Source organism: Marmota monax, unplaced genomic scaffold (genome assembly GCF_021218885.2).
Source record: "Marmota monax isolate L192 unplaced genomic scaffold, Marmota_monax_Labrador192_F-V1.1 WCK01_AAM20220418_F8-fsc00049, whole genome shotgun sequence".
NCBI classification, from domain to species: domain Eukaryota; kingdom Metazoa; phylum Chordata; class Mammalia; order Rodentia; family Sciuridae; genus Marmota; species Marmota monax.
Window position 1 is genome coordinate 5,756,359 of NW_026694221.1, and position 16,041 is coordinate 5,772,399.

The 16,041-nt window shown below is 32.4% G+C and overlaps 1 protein-coding gene across 8 annotated transcripts in view; it reads left to right on the plus strand.

The window, feature by feature from the left end:
- Nucleotides 1-16,041, plus strand: part of Pcdh9 (protocadherin 9) — an 874,581-nt gene that overhangs the window by 334,263 nt on the left and 524,277 nt on the right. The window contains exon 5 of one of the 8 annotated variants that reach the window (XR_009228802.1): nucleotides 8,648-8,830. The exons of 6 other annotated variants lie outside the window; for them this stretch is intronic. The gene's annotated coding sequence lies outside the window, so the exon portion shown is untranslated. Of the gene's footprint in view, nucleotides 1-8,647; nucleotides 11,983-16,041 lie in introns of those variants that run through there. One more of the 8 variants, XM_058586104.1, reaches the window with a different exon arrangement.

The following is a 16,041-nucleotide window of genomic DNA, read 5'->3' on the forward strand; positions in this document are numbered from 1 at the left end:
ATTTGTTGAACATTTCAGAAGAAGCAGAGTCAGTGTTGAAATGTTGAGATTTGAATTGTAACCCCAGAAACTACAATTTTTAACACTTGATCACACTCACAATCATCTGGTATTCATAATCAATAGACAATTCACTTAATGTACTAATATATTGAATTATTATGACAAGTTAAGGGATAAAGCTGAATATATTCCATTCCATTATGTTACACTGCCCATTGCATGACTTTATATGTCAATTAAATACTGTGAGTTAATTCTTCTCATGTACAGAAAAAAAAAATGTTTTTTTTTTATGTACATCTAAAAAGATGATTAGTCCTTGAGATAGTTTGAGACCATTAAGGTTATTCATATCAGCAATATCAAATATTCAGTACAATAAAACCTGGGAAAGATTTCTGAATAAAATTAGATGTTTTTGATGTTGACTATGTTATTTTTCAAGTTCAGTAATGTAATTTTTTTGCTTTCCTGCCATTTTTCTGTAGCCCAATGAAGTTTCAATGTCTTTTTTTTTTTTTTGCTAATTATTGCCAGTTTTCAATTACTGAGAGGGGACTATCTTATTTGAAAGGCACTTGTCTCATCCTTCATCAATTCTCCTCTATTTTGGAGTTGCTGCTGTCACAAGTGATGATGTCTGACGTTTGAACTTCATAGGATGATTGCACCCAGGGGCTTTGGAGGCAGCTGTGTTTGGTGTCTCATGGACATTAAAAGTAATGCCCTTGCCGTTGCTTCCTAACAAACTACGAGTCGTAGAGTAAGAACCATGAATCCAACCAGTGTTTTATCATTATTCTACTTACTTTGATTTATTCTTCAGTATTTCAGTAGCACAGTACAGCCAATCTTTTGTTTGTTGTATTCACTATAGCTATGCATTGAGTTGAGTGCTTTGCAGCTTCTTTCTTTTAATAATAACATTTCCTTTCTTGTCTTGTATCCTGGAGCATTTTTTGGATTTGCTCATATTCCTTCTGTTTGCCTTTTGATTCCAGGATTTGTTTGCATTCATTTGTAATAAACTGATTTTTTTTTTTTTTTGTATTCAAGCCAAGCCTCTTAAATTATCTGAATGTGTCCGTAAGTTCTAGAGGATGTCTTATTTCATTTTCTGTTCTGCTTAATTTTATAGTATTAGGAATTGTGCAACCTATTGTAAAACTAATTTGAATAATTTTTATTCAATTAGACTTTTGATGTGTTGTCTTACAAATGCATTTTTGAGATTTCCTTTCATGTTCCCTTCCTATCTCTATGTCTGGGCAAAATGAGAGAGCCATCTTTTGTTGGACATCTTTTAGTTGAGGTTATTTTTTAAATGAGCAAGGTGGGAAAATGGACTTCTTTCATAGTCATGCTGCTTACATATAATTAATGTTCAATTGCCATTTGATAATTGAAAGTGCATTACTTTCTTTTCCAAAACTAGTGTGCATAGGGATGTGTATGTGTGTGTCTTACAAAATGGGGAAAAGGAATGATAATTGGTAGCCAACCACTGGGGACTACAAAGAGAGCAAGAATGTTCATTTTGCAGAGCTCTCTCATTTTTAGGCATATTGTTTCATAGCCGTCTATTTTCAATATATGAATACATTTCAGAGTGGAGGCTGGTCTATGACTGTTGCCAAAGCAATTATGTAGCCAGCTGTAAAATTAGCTTAAGATTTGTACTTGTTTGTTTTTCTGCCACCCTAGAGAATACCTCCATGTGGTTTGGAGAGTGTAGATTCCTACTATTCAATTTGACAAAATTCAAAATAGAAGAAAATAATTAATAGTTGTGAATTATATATATATATATATATATATATATATATGTGTGTGTGTGTGTGTGTGTGTGTGTGTTTGTGTGTGTGTGTGTGTGTAACTTATACATACATATGTATTCATTTGACTTAGGAAAAAAACACTGCTCTCCACACACTTTTATTAAATATTTATGTTTTAGTTGTAGTTGGATACAATACCTTTATTTATTTATTTTTATGTGGAGCTGAGGATTGAACCAAGGTCCTTGTACATGTTAGGTGAGTGCTCCACCACTGAGCCACAACCTTCTCCACAGCCCTCTCCACACTTTTGAATTGAGCTCACATCACATCTTCTGTTTTCCAAAATGACTGTCTTCTCCACAAGAGATGTATCACACTCAAAACAATATCGCTACCATTTCTATAGCGATGCTTCCTCCATCCTAAGCTGAATGAGAGTGCATGGAGGTCCTAGGTTCTCCACACCCATTCCTGCATCCCTTGTAAGCTTTCTGTGCATATGATGCTCTGTTCAATTGGAAGTGGACATCCTCTAGTAAAGGAAACAGAGAAACACTGAAGCTGTCCTCCCTGTTTCTGCTTGTCCTAGACTCTGTTCTTTAGCTGCTGATCTCTGCTTTATTACACTTTAAATTTACCTAAACACCTCCTTAATCACAAATTCCTAATGGTTTAGTGTCTTGTCAAGTATCTTTGTTTATAAATAGATTTTTCTTATATGTTTTTTAAAAGCCCTAACATGTAAAATTTGTCAACTATTTGTTATTCTTTGTTCAGGTCCACAGATGCTGACATTCTGTTACAGAGTCTGTCTTTCCATCATTACACCTAACATCACACTCTGCAAAGATACAATTAGATTTTCGAGGCCTAAATGGAAAATGGTTTTCTTTTTATTTCTATTTTTTAATGGGTACTACTGCTCTTACATCTAACCTCTGTGTGAATTTGATTGCCCTTACTTATCTCAGTTTTTCACTCTCTGCATCTTCATTTTACTTCTTCAGACCCCAGCCATTATTTTTTTTATCTTTCACTATCTGTGAGGATATTTCTGAAGGGTTGAGACATTTTTTAGATTGAAGACTGGTGTCAAATGCTCATCAAGGAAAAGAGAGTATTAGATTAAAAGTATTGTCTTCTCTAGTTTTCTATCTGTGTTTAGCAGGTTAAAAGTTAATTTAAGCACCATTAAGGTGAAAGAACTGGTGGGAGTCATTGAAATATGGGAGCAGGTGCTGTTCTTTACTGAGTTCAGAAGAGTACAGTGCCAGATAAGGTATTTTAATTCACAGGAGCCACCCACCAGAAAAAAAGAAGATGTAGGTTCTAAGGAGTTGAAGAATATTTTTTCCTCTATGAACATCAAACATCATGTATTTGAAAGGAGCAATGAAGATGTGTTTCCCAACTAAGGAGCTGGTTTAAACATAAAACTGTAAGATGCCTAGAGGGAGAAATGGGAGAAAAATGATCTAATTGCCTCTGCAAATCTCTGAAGCTTGAAATGGGCAGAAATGCAGGCATATTTTCCAAGAGGAATCTCCTAAAACCTGTTCTGAACCTGGTGCTGCCAAATCTTATCATATTTTCTAATTCTTTGGCCATTTCTGACAAAATTCAAAATAGAAGAAAATAATTAATTTTAAAACTACTTCACCAAGTTTGAGAAGCTTAGGTGAAAAGTCAAAGCCTTCTGGAGAAAATGGTTAAGCCAATGTTATTCAGATTTACCTTTTCTTAAATATTGCTTTCTGTTAATTCTGTTATCACCTTCGTATATATTTGTCATTTGCCATTTTCAATGAAAATGCACTTTTTATGGTCAAAAGGACACATCTGACTTCTCTGTCAATGTAATTCATTTTTTAAAATTTGGCTAAGGTTTTTCATATAAATTGTTTTATTGAAACTACTCAATTGGATCTGTAAGTTATTATTATTTTTATATATAGATATAATAACTACCATAGTATGTAAGAGGGTCCATTATCAAGTGTTGAAAACTGTCTGAATTTCAGGATAGTTTCTGACGACAAATAACTTCAAGACATTGTTTTGGAAGATGTCACTATATAAATAATTTACATATTAATACCTATATTATATATAATATGTACATATTATATATAATAATACCTATATTATATAGTAATACCTGTAATCATTATATTTATTTATTTACTTACTTACAGTGAACTCAATATCACTCTATCACTGACCTATATACCCAGGCCTTCTTATTTTTAGTTTGAAATGGGACCTCATTAGGTTGCTGAAGCTGACCTCAAATTTGGGATCCTTCTGCCTAGGTATCATTATTTATTTTTAATTTAACTGCTAATTAATCTTAGACACATCACTTAACCTGAAATCATCTATAATGACCATGACTATAGGACAGAAACAAAAATTAAGTAATATCAAACACGAGAGAAAATGACATCTCAAAATTCACCCTTCTAAAAATTAAGTTTCATCAGTGTCTTCACTGACATAAACTGAAGAATTGTATTTTAATTTAGAGTCAAGAAATAAAATTTAAATTAGCAGTATGAAACTTGATGCTCTGTGCCTTTCCCCTTCTTCTAAGGCAAGGTTATTTGTTATGCAATGCTTCCATTTTTAATTGGCAATAACTGAAAGTCTGGTCTGTAGTTATGGCCTTATTTTTATACTGAAAAAGACAGATGCACAATAATTGAGTAATTTTTTTTTTATTTCCTTACTCTCAAATTCTTGATGTATAGTATTCACTTTAATTCACAGAACAAAGTCTAATCAGTTCTGGTCATTGGTTTAAGTAAGTTCTGGCAATATTTTGGTGAATTACTTTATCAACTACTGAGCACTGTGATAACTCACACGAGTCATTTATCAAGTCATTATCATTCATGTGATGGCAAGACAGAATAACTGAGTTTACAATGAACACATTTAATGCCTTGATGCATTGTTTTGGTGGTTAACAATATCTAATTTTAAATCCAAACTCAACCTTTTATAAAAAATAGAGATATTAAAATTGGCTGCCTTTCAGTAGAAAGAAAGAACTTTAGGGCCTGGCACACTGCCTGATACATAACGTGTTTATGGTACAATATTTGGGAGAATTAATGTATATACCCTAGGTCCCCTGAATTATTCCATAACTGTATAACCTATGGATTCTAGTATAAACAAATATTAAGGGGTCATTGGCCCTTAAACTCTCTACAGAGCTTTTTTAAACTCTTAACACCAAATTTCAAATAAATTAGAAATTCTACTTTTTTGAGTCTAGATAACAAACATATGGGATTATATAAGAAAAGACAGGGTAAAACGTGATTCTTATGGTAAGTGGGAACTTTTCCCTGGTTGACATTTAAAAATACATAGTGCAGTTCTTTTCACTGAAATAGACTCTGGAATGGAAACTGCCCAAACTCTCTCATGTAGAAAAAAAAAAAATGGAAAATGCTCAAAGCAGCTTCTTACCCTGTACTTTATGTGCTTGATGTATCTGGCATCATGTGCTTTCAAGGAGACCCACATGGGTTGGTGTTTACTAAGCACCAGAGTGCATAATCTCCTACTGCAGTTCATGGGAATGCAAGCATAATATATGCTTGATTGTTCCAAAATAATTTTTAAGAAGATGTATGCAGATCTATATCAAATATGAAATTATTTTTTTGCCCCCATGTATGCAGAGTTCAGTAACCAGATTTTTAAACAGTGGGTTGTGATATTGTAATCCCTCTTTCATGTGCCATGTGTTTGAATTATGGTTCTTAAATTGTCAAAGTCATCTTGCTGTTTGAATGCTGCTGGCATTGTATTTGAAAAAAATTTTATAATCAAGACTAGTTCCTTTAGGGGAGAAGTTGATATTGCCTATGTAGGGGGTATGATAGATGTTAGTTAGTGCTTGAAGCTAATTTTATTTTTATATTTCATGTATTTATGAATCAAACATCACTGCCCACAAAATAACAGAATTCTTAGAAATTCTATCAGTCTCCTCCCACCCCTGGCCATTCTCTCTCTCACAGGCACATAAATACAGGTAGATGTTTTTGCATATACAATCTATTGTCTGCCTACTTAGCTCTAAAACTCTAATACAAAAAGAATAATTCAATGAGCTTTAAAAATTTGAAATACTTTAGCAATTTTATTAGAGAGAATTTAATACCTAGGGAAACCTTCAAGCCTTCAGATGTACAGTTTAATGAATCTTATCTAGTTAAATGAGTCTTATTCACTATTGTAGCCTCAAAACAATTAGACCAATATGTTCTGCTGAGCACCTACCCTAAGCCAGATATTCCCTATGTATCGTCACTGATCTCATTTACTTCTCTTAGCTTTATAATATTATAATTATCACCATATTTATAGCAGTATAAAGTGAAAGGAGTTATATACAAATTTATTATCATGGAACACAGTGTTACCCCCATTTCCACTGTCGTCATGTCTCATTTTTATTACTGACTTTGGTAAAGATCCACAAAATATGTTTATCTTATCTGTATGTAGTGTGAAGTGGCGTCTACAAGGTGGATGACAGAATCAGGGTAAAGAAAAATCTTAAAGCGTCTAGAATTTTTGAAAAAACAGTTTTATGAAATAGTTTTATGTTATTGTTCAGCATACAAGTTAAAGCCAAGGAGAAATATAAATAGAAAATCATTTGACCTAGATTCTTAGTGAAAAAAATGATAAGATCTGGAGGATTAAATTGATTATAATCTATTGGAATCCAGGAGGTTTACCTTGTCATTTAAAATGGTAATGTTGTCTTATACCAGACTAAGAAATGTTCAGGTTCTGTGTTAAAGAATTTAATTATGTGAGTGCCCAAATGAATTTTTAGGCTGATCAGGTTATATGCAGAGTGTTTTTCAATTCACTTCTTGGCATTAAAGTTTCAAATAGGCATTGCCGTAGTGGACTGTATATAAAGTAGAAAGACTTAGAAGCAATTGGGCATCATTTCCTGTGGCATCCAGGTGTATTCAGAAAACAAGAAGCCCTGGGAAGCCAGATGTGGGAGTTCAGGAGGAGCTATGTTTGTTCTGTGTATCTTCACTATCTAAAAGATTATCTTGCAGAATTGGAGTGAGCAAATCTATGGCATTCGCTTCCACAGTGTATAGAGATGAGGAGAAAAGCCTGACACATTAAGAGAAAAAAAATCTTTAAAGCATGGAAGAACTGCTGCACAATGGAACAGGTTGAATTGATAAGTAATGAGCTTCTTTTCCTTAGAAATGCATTTCTCATATTAAAAGATAAATTGGACTATTTGACATTCACTGTTCCTTGAAGCTGGAGATTTTATACTTAAAATGTAGAATGAAGTGGTGAGAGAAACTCACTTTTGCATATTTAAAATGTATAAAATGGCATTCTTCCTGTAATTTAATCTTTATTTTCTAACATTTTTATAGATATTATAGCAACATTTCACATCAAATAATTAGAACAAAAGAGACTGTCACATGAAAGTTTTTGGCTTACAAATAAAAAAAAAAAAGAACCACTTTCTAATCAAACACAGGTTAGGTTGGCTTGATTTTTTTTTCTTAATTTCTCTTAAATCCTCCCCTCCCCCCACAAAAAATGGTAAAAAGGATAACAAGTCATTTTTATAATTTTTAAAGGTAACTTCAAAATGCATCTATCTTCATATTGAGATTATAAACATAAATTTTAAAAAAGAATCTATCTCTTTATAATTATTCATAAGTAAGTAGTATCATATATCTCTAATGTGGTAAAAACAAATTAGCCTATCAGTTGCCATCATCCATTCAACCACTTCTAACCATTACTAACAGGTAGTATTGTTCAATGTATTTCTTTCTTTCTTTATCTTTTGCGTGTGTGTGTGTGTGTGCCAGAGATTGAACCCAGGGTGCAAAGCGATATCCACAGCCCTTTTTAAATATTTTCTTTAGAGACAAGATCTCATTAAGTTGCTTAGGACCTCACTAAGTTGCTGAGGCTGACTTTGAACTTGTGATCCTCATGCATCAGCCTCTTGAGACACTGGAATTACTGGCTTGTGCTACCATTCCTGGCTTGCTCAAAGTATCCCTGACTTCATAAGCATATTATCAAACTGGTCAAAAAAGAAAAGAAAAGAAAAGAAAGTATCCCCAAAGCCAAAGGATGAAATCCTCATGTTCCCCCCAAAAGAAGCAAATCTTGAATAAGTTTTGTATCAATTACCTGTTGCCACAGTTTTTTACTAAGGAAGAACCTTAGTAAGCCAAAAACTACATGAACCTTAAAAAAAAAAAAAAAAAGAAAGAAAGAAAAAAACTGCTCAAAGTGTTTGAATTTAACTGTTTATTTTTTTTATACTTCATGTTTGAATTTATTCATCTTCTTGTAGTTTAACATTTAGTGAACAGGAAATTATGTTTTTTTTTGCCAGGTACCATGGTGCATGCACATAATCCTGGCAACTTGGGAGGCTGAGGCAGGAGGATTGCAAGTTTCAGGGCAGCCTCAGGAATTTAGTTAGACTTTCAGAAACTTAGTAAGACCCCCATCTCAAATAAAAAGAACTGGGGATATAGCTCAGTAAAACATCCCTGGGTTCTATCCCTAGTACCAATAAATAATAAGTAATGAAAGAAAGAAACAGACAGACAGATAAAAAAAAAAGCCTGGGGATATTGCTCAATGTTTAAACAGCTCTGGGTTCAATCCCCAGCATGGGGTTGGGACCATTTGGGTTGGGGAAGCAGGAGGAGAAATTATGCTTTCTTAATTAGAGGTGAGTAAGTATGTACAAAATGGAAATTAAAAACACAGCAGTCATACAATATACATAATTGACTCTTTTTCCCCTTTTTTCTAAGGATGAATTCAGAATGTGGTTTTGTGCAAAAATTCGTTTTCTTTCTCTGGAAAATCATCCATTTTCAAATCCAAAATCTGTAACTGATAAGATTTCAAATGGCCATGCAGTTCATTTAACTGAGAATCCTGTTGAAGAGAATAGTCATGAGATGAGTAAATATTCACAGACTCAAACACAACAGGTACTGTGATCTAGTGTCCAAATTTCTTTATAAACTAGAATTGTAAATATTTTGTGCTATCATATGTAACTTATAGGATACATATTTTGGGTTTACTGTTAAAGACTTCCAAGTTGAATTCTATGAAATTTGGTCTATAACTATTCAAACATCATACATTTGTGTATTTCATTTGCCTCACCAAACAAGATAATATAAAGAAAATGAGAAATAATATTTTAAGAGAATGAATATGGATAGAAGATTTGATTTTAAAAGGCCATAAAATTTTTTTACTAAACTTTTATTCATGCTGTTTGGAATTTTTAATTTGACATGCAATTTTTTTCCCCAAGATGGCTTTATGGAGAATTCCTACATAGGAAAAGCTCCTCCAAACATCATGTGTATGGTAGATAATAAGCATGAATGTAGGTGCAGCCAGATATGGACAAATTACCTAAAGCTTTATTAATTGAATTTAAAATTTAAAAAGGTATGTCAAAATTCTAGGGGAAAATAAGAATTAGATTCCTTTTTCTGTTGTGAGTTGATTCATTAACTCAATGATCATAACTAACATGCGCAATTCCTATATGAAAACAGTTGTAGCACATAGTAGAAGCTATATTTCACCCTCATTAAGTCAAATATTTGAAACATCAATACTTCACTAATTTTGACACTGCCTTCAGATTTTGGTCATACTTTTTTATTTTGATCACATATCTTTTATTGGGAATCTATATTATCTGGTACTGAATAAGATATGTTTCTACCAGAATACAAAGTCTTGTAATAGACATTTTTAAATAGTCAGAATGCAGTTTCAAAATATTCTCTAGGAAAGGGCTGAAAGGGTGTCACATATTCTGTATGGGATGGCTTGGAGGAAGCATTAAATTGAGATAAACTTTAAGTTGTATCTAGAAGGAAGAATAGAAGTTTGCCATGCAGTGAAATTGGGGGCAATATATAAAAGAGATGTGAAACGAAAAACTAAATTAAATATAACTGACTGGAAAATAGGTTTTATTTTGTATGCGTGGAAGAAGGAGATTTAGAAAGTTGTATGAAGGCAGATTAAGATGTGTCTCATTTGACTAATGTAAATAATAAAAATGTTCAGCTGATAGTGGCATGGGTATACCTGCATGATAGATGACCACTCTGGCTATAGTATGGCCTCAGGGACTAAAGTCAGTCTCATTCTGACTCAGAAGGATGAATTAGAAAAACACCACAAAAATCCATGTGAAGCAATGAGTAACAACAGCACACCATCATGATCCTTTTGCTGTTCTTATTGTTTGCGTTCAATCTCTTCTATGTGTATAGAAAAATCAAAAAGAATGGTGTTAACTGGACTTCAGTCACTCTCAGTAGCCCCAGCCTCACTTTCTTTTCTCTTTTTCCTTCCTTCCCCAAATACTTTCGTGTCATTAGTCTGTCACCAGTCTTGCATTTACTGAAGAAACTCTGGTGAAACAGTAAGAAAGGATGACAGGGCTTTGTGCATGTTTTTGTGTAAGGGCAGGAGGTTGTTTATAAGAGTTTTAAAATTAAAGTGAACAAATACTTGAGCAACCAAGGGTCAGTCAGATACATAACAGTTCTTATATAAAAGCTACACATGTCAATATGGAGGATAAGTCCTAGGTTTTCCGCATGAATATTGTCATTTTGGGAAGTATTTCAGTTAGAATACAGTGAATTAACAGGAAAGATAATGGAAAAGACAGGCAGGAAAGGAATGGAAAGTTCTATTCTTTGCAGTCCTAAAACTATGTCCAAATCTCTTCTTGTTTTTCTAACAATAAAACCTTACATAATTTATCTGAACTCTCTTTAAAGAGAAATGAGGAAGACACATCTACTTCCTTCCCTAGAGGGTTGTAAACATAAAGTAAACAATGAATGCAGCATCTGGCCCATTGTTGGTTTTCAATCAATGTCTGTTATGATGATGATTAAGGCTCTTAGTCCAAGGACACCATGAAAACTCCTCATTAATGTTTACTGCTGTTAGTTGTTAAACTCAGCATTAACTTTGTCACTTTAAAAATGTCTTCTTCAAAGGTTCAGACTTTAATTAAGAGATTAGGAATAGTAGTGAAGGGACCTCTTAGTATAGGTAGCTTGAACCATGACTGACAGTTGCAGATTAGACCTAGAAATGGCACATAATTTGTGGTTATATTCATCAAGTAAACTCATGAATAAAATATTTCATGGTATGATTGAATCTAAATTCAGTATATAGTCCATTGAGCCAGAATTATTTAATGATACCTTTTATTTTTCTACAACATAGCATATCTGCTTGTATTACTTTATTGGGTAGAGGTTTTTAGTATAGCTTTTGAGTGTATAAGTACTATGCTAGTTTATATATTTCTTAAACACAACCATATCAGAAAAATATGCAATTTATTTTTCCCAACTTACTCTTGAGAATATTTTCCCAAATAGAATTCAATATTCTCTTGTTGTGCCTTTTATATCATATGTCTCTTAATCTTTGTGCTTACCACCAAGATTATTTCACAAGTATATTTCACATGTCCAGTTTTCATCTTTGGTCCTTATTATCTGGGCTTATGTCTATGATATTATTGTCACATAACATGGGCAGGGAAATCTTAAAAATACCTTCAACAGAGCACACAACATATTTCTGTGCCCAAAGTCCTGAATAATATTTTTGTATAAGGTTAGTATTCCTCAAATAGTTTTTGAAAACATGTAAAAGGAAGGTACATCAAATGCATTTGTTAGAAAACATGAAACTCACAGTCAACAATTATAAATGATTCTAGTATTCCCTTTAATTGTATATTATCTTCTATAAAATTTTGATGATGACTTGAAAATGAGTTAGTCAGTATTATCAAAATTCACCATGTAAATAAATGTAATTATAAAACTAATTATAGTATTTTTGTCATGGTAAAATTACCTAATTTGCCCAGTTGTACTGTTATCTTCATAGACTAGTATTGAATTTAGCCATGCTAAATTTGTACTGCATATTATATTTTAGCAGCAGTTTCAGGAACCCATTATTAACTGTCAGATGTCATATTATATCAGTGAAATTTGAATCACCCATTACATTTTGGCATTTATATTGTGACAGTAAATCAGTCAGGAAGTGTATTTAGAGGGAGATTTTAGTTTTTGCTAATTTAAATATATATATATATATATATATATATATATATATATATTAGCAGTCTACCAATTATATTTATACAAATACATACAATAAACATTTCTTGAATCAGAATCAAATGAATTGAAATTCACATTCATTTGTTCATCAATTTACAAAATTTCCAGTTTTTTTTATACTTCATAATTTTTCACCTTGATGAGCACATTTCTTTATTATGCATTATCCTCAGATATGAGTGGTAAAATTTACTTTTTTCTTTTTCTTTTCTTAATTTTTTAAAAAATAGGTTTTTTTTTAGTTGTTGATTGAGCTTTATTATTTATTTGTTTGTTTGTTTGTATGTGGTGCTGAGAATCTAACCTAGAGCCTCACGCATGCTAGGTAAGCACGCTACCACTGAGCCACAACCCCAGCCCGGTCTTTTTTCTTTTTAAATATTATAATTATTAACACATTTTCATACATGTACATATTGAGCTTTGATCACATCCAGTTTCTTTTCTTACCCTGTCCTTCCCCAGTTTCTGCCCCCGTGTGCTCCTGACCCCTTCCCAGACTCTCAGAGCCTATCTTTTACTTTCAGGTCATCTTTAGGGCTTTTTTTTTTTGTTTTGTATGTGTGTGTTTATTTGCACATATGAGAAAAAATATGGGAATTTGTCTTTCAGTGTCTTATTCACTTAGCATGAATAAACTTGATTTTCATGAGAAAACAAAAAAACAGAAGAATAAGACAACAAAATGATTTGGGGCTATTCTCAAAACTTTACAACACTCAAAAGAGTCACAACATACTCATCTCAACATTCTATGCTTCACCCCTGTGGAATTATTTACATTATAAATGATTTTTGAAAATATTACTTTATGGAAATAGCAAAAAGAAAGTCATCAAAGAGAAAGGATAGCTTTATATAATTCCCATAATAATGCATTTGAATACATTTTTCAATAACAAAGCTTAATAAATTAATTTCCTCTCAATTTTCAATTATTCAACATTCTGTTTCTGGTTTTTTTTTTTTATTTTCGTAGCTTTTCTTATCAAATATACATACCTTTGCCTTATCTTTTACATTTTATAATTCATATCCAAATATTAAATCATATACTATTCAGTAACTCAGCATGATACTGTGCAGTCTCCCTAAAGGGAGAAAATATACTTGGAGATAAGCAATTAGGTATTTTAAATATTTAGATACCCAAATATCATCCAGAGTCTTAGTCTCCTTTATTGAGACAAATTGTTTCCTGGTTCTGCATCCATAAACATCACCAGAGAGAACATTAATAATCATTAGGTATGTCCCTCCATAGAAATTGGAAAATAGTTTAATGGGATTTTTACTTAAATGAAGACCAACTGTGAGCAACACTTCCTTTGCCATGGATCCTTGGGGACTGAGAGATAACCACTAACAAGAAAATGATCAGTTATCTTTTGGTTTGCTCTTTCTTTCTGTCTGAGTTCAAGAATAAAAGGTTGAATAAAAAATGCAGCATGAGAATCTGATTTGGTCAATCCTGAAAACAGTTTGAAAACCATGCAGATGTAGTATTTGGATTTCCAGTGTTAATATCTATTGTGTCAGAATAATTGTGTTTTGTCTTAGACTTTGCTAGATTTCAAAACTGTCAGAAATTTATTATAAGTCCCTACTGTGAGGTGACAATATCCACATACATATGAGCAAGTCTCCCTACCTCCAAAGATTATGTATTTCCCCAGAGGCTTCCAGCTGTAGGAAATGCTTAAGGAGATTCTCATTCAACAAATATTGTAGGCACATATTTATTCTTGCCTTTTATCCTGTCATGTTCTTGTTTCTCTTTCTTCTCCTTATAGCAAAGCAATCTGCCAAACATCTTTTATCATCAGTATTTTTTAAAATATAGAAATGGAAAGGTATAATAACAGGGCTATCTTGTAAATACAAAATTATAGTATACTAATGAACTTGAGACAACAAACTTTAGAGGTAGCTTTGAATTATGGATAGGTCACATACATTTCAGTTGCAAATCATTTTTTTTTAAAAGGTGTAGCCAAGCATGGTGGCACACATCTCTAATCCCAGCATCTCAGGAAGCTGAGGCAGGAGGATTGCGAGTTTAAAGTCAGACTTAGCAACTTAGTGAGGCTCTCAGCAATTCAGCAAGACTTTGTCTCTAAATTAATTAATTTATATATATATGGCTGTGGGGTGTGGCTCATTGGAATTTAAACACCCTTGGGTTCACTCCCTGGTACAAAGAAAGAAAGAAAGAAAGAAAGAAGGATGGATGGATGTAAGTGTACATTTCATAGGATAGACTTTCAAAGAAGTTGATCACTTACTATATGTGTTAGTGTTCTGAGTACATCCACCATTCTGCCATAGTTTAAGAGTTCACTTTGGAAGTAACTTGAAGGAAAAATAAGTAAAATCATTTTTTTTCACATTGGAATGAAGTTTTATAAGAGGATATTGAGAAAGAAATATACTCTCCCAATACAACCCATATTCCTCCCTGTAATATTTGTTAGGCATCCCTAAGCAAGAGGGAAGGTATTTTGTGATGTGTCCTAGTGGGAGATTCACTAAGAATTATTCTATGTTGTCCAATGTTTCTGACTTATGGAAAAATCACAGGATTATAATTACCCCTATAAAAGAAAAGCTTGTAAGGACCATAGATTTACTTTTTCCCACAGATTTTACTTACTCAAAATTATTGATTTCAAAAAAGAAGTAATTATGGATGATTTTTCCCACAGATTATTGAATTATTTTGTTAATAAAAACTATTGCAACTTATAATGACAACATCTAAAGAATTGCTTAAAACTGTGAAAAACTATTTGACTACATACAAAAATCAAAGAACATAGCATTGTAGGACTGAATGATCTATTATTATATTATTAATATTTCATCATGAGGCAAATATATGCAGATAGCTGGAGTGTCCATTAATGACCATAATGAGCACAGTAGATTTTAATATACCTATAGTGTACTTAGGATTTAATTAATTATTGTAGCCACATTTAAAAATGTATTTTAACATCTTTGGCCACCTCACCGAACATTTAGACAATATATATATATTTTTTAAGGAAAGAAGCAAAGTAAAGAGATCATAAAATAATGAAGATTCTCTTTTAAAAAGACAAATTTTTTTAAATTTATTAAACTTGCAAAACTCCATGAAAAGAGCTTGTTTTTAAGATGTGGAATATTTCTTTTGTTTCTGTTTGTTCTCCTTCTCTAACTCTTGTCCTTACATGAGATTCCCACCATAATCGAGTAATTAAGAATACACATTGGTTTTCTTAGCACTTTTGTTCAGTAACTGTTCCTTTTTGGTACTTTTCAGACAATTGGTCATCTTTCAAGTTTATTTGGATTTTTAAAACGATATACAAAATAAAACACTCTCCAATCTAATTAATGCTTCCCAGTTTAACTTCTGAAACACAAACAAACAAACAGAACTGGCCAGCCACCTGCAAAATTTTAAAGGAATTTAGATTTTCAGGAGAGTGCAAAGTATGTGAGGAATTTTGGGGGTAGGAAAAAGTGGGCAGAACTGACTTCAGAGAAAATGAGCTTGGTCATGCATTTTGAATAAAGTGAAATATGAATGAAATAAATATTTTAAATGTCCAAATATATTTTGAAATCTTCTTTGGTAATGTTATGATGAGCAATTGAGAGGAAATCATCCATAATTACTTCTTTTTTGAAATTAACTTTAATGATGACGACAACAACAACAACAACAAGAAAAAATAGAAACTTCATGGAGTTTGGAGTGAAATTGGTCCTATTTCAAAATATTCAATATATGCTTTTCTGTCCTCTGACTCTTTGAGGGGGGAGGTGCTTGTAGTGAGCTTTGGGAACTGAATGGCTCCAAGAATGAAGATCCTCAAAAATGCTGCCACTGTTAATAAAGGAGGTAGGGATACCATGTAAAATGATTGCAATATACTTCCTACAATCTTATGATCTTTTTTAAAATTTTATTTTATGATGACCTTTAATGTCTATATGTTACCATTTTC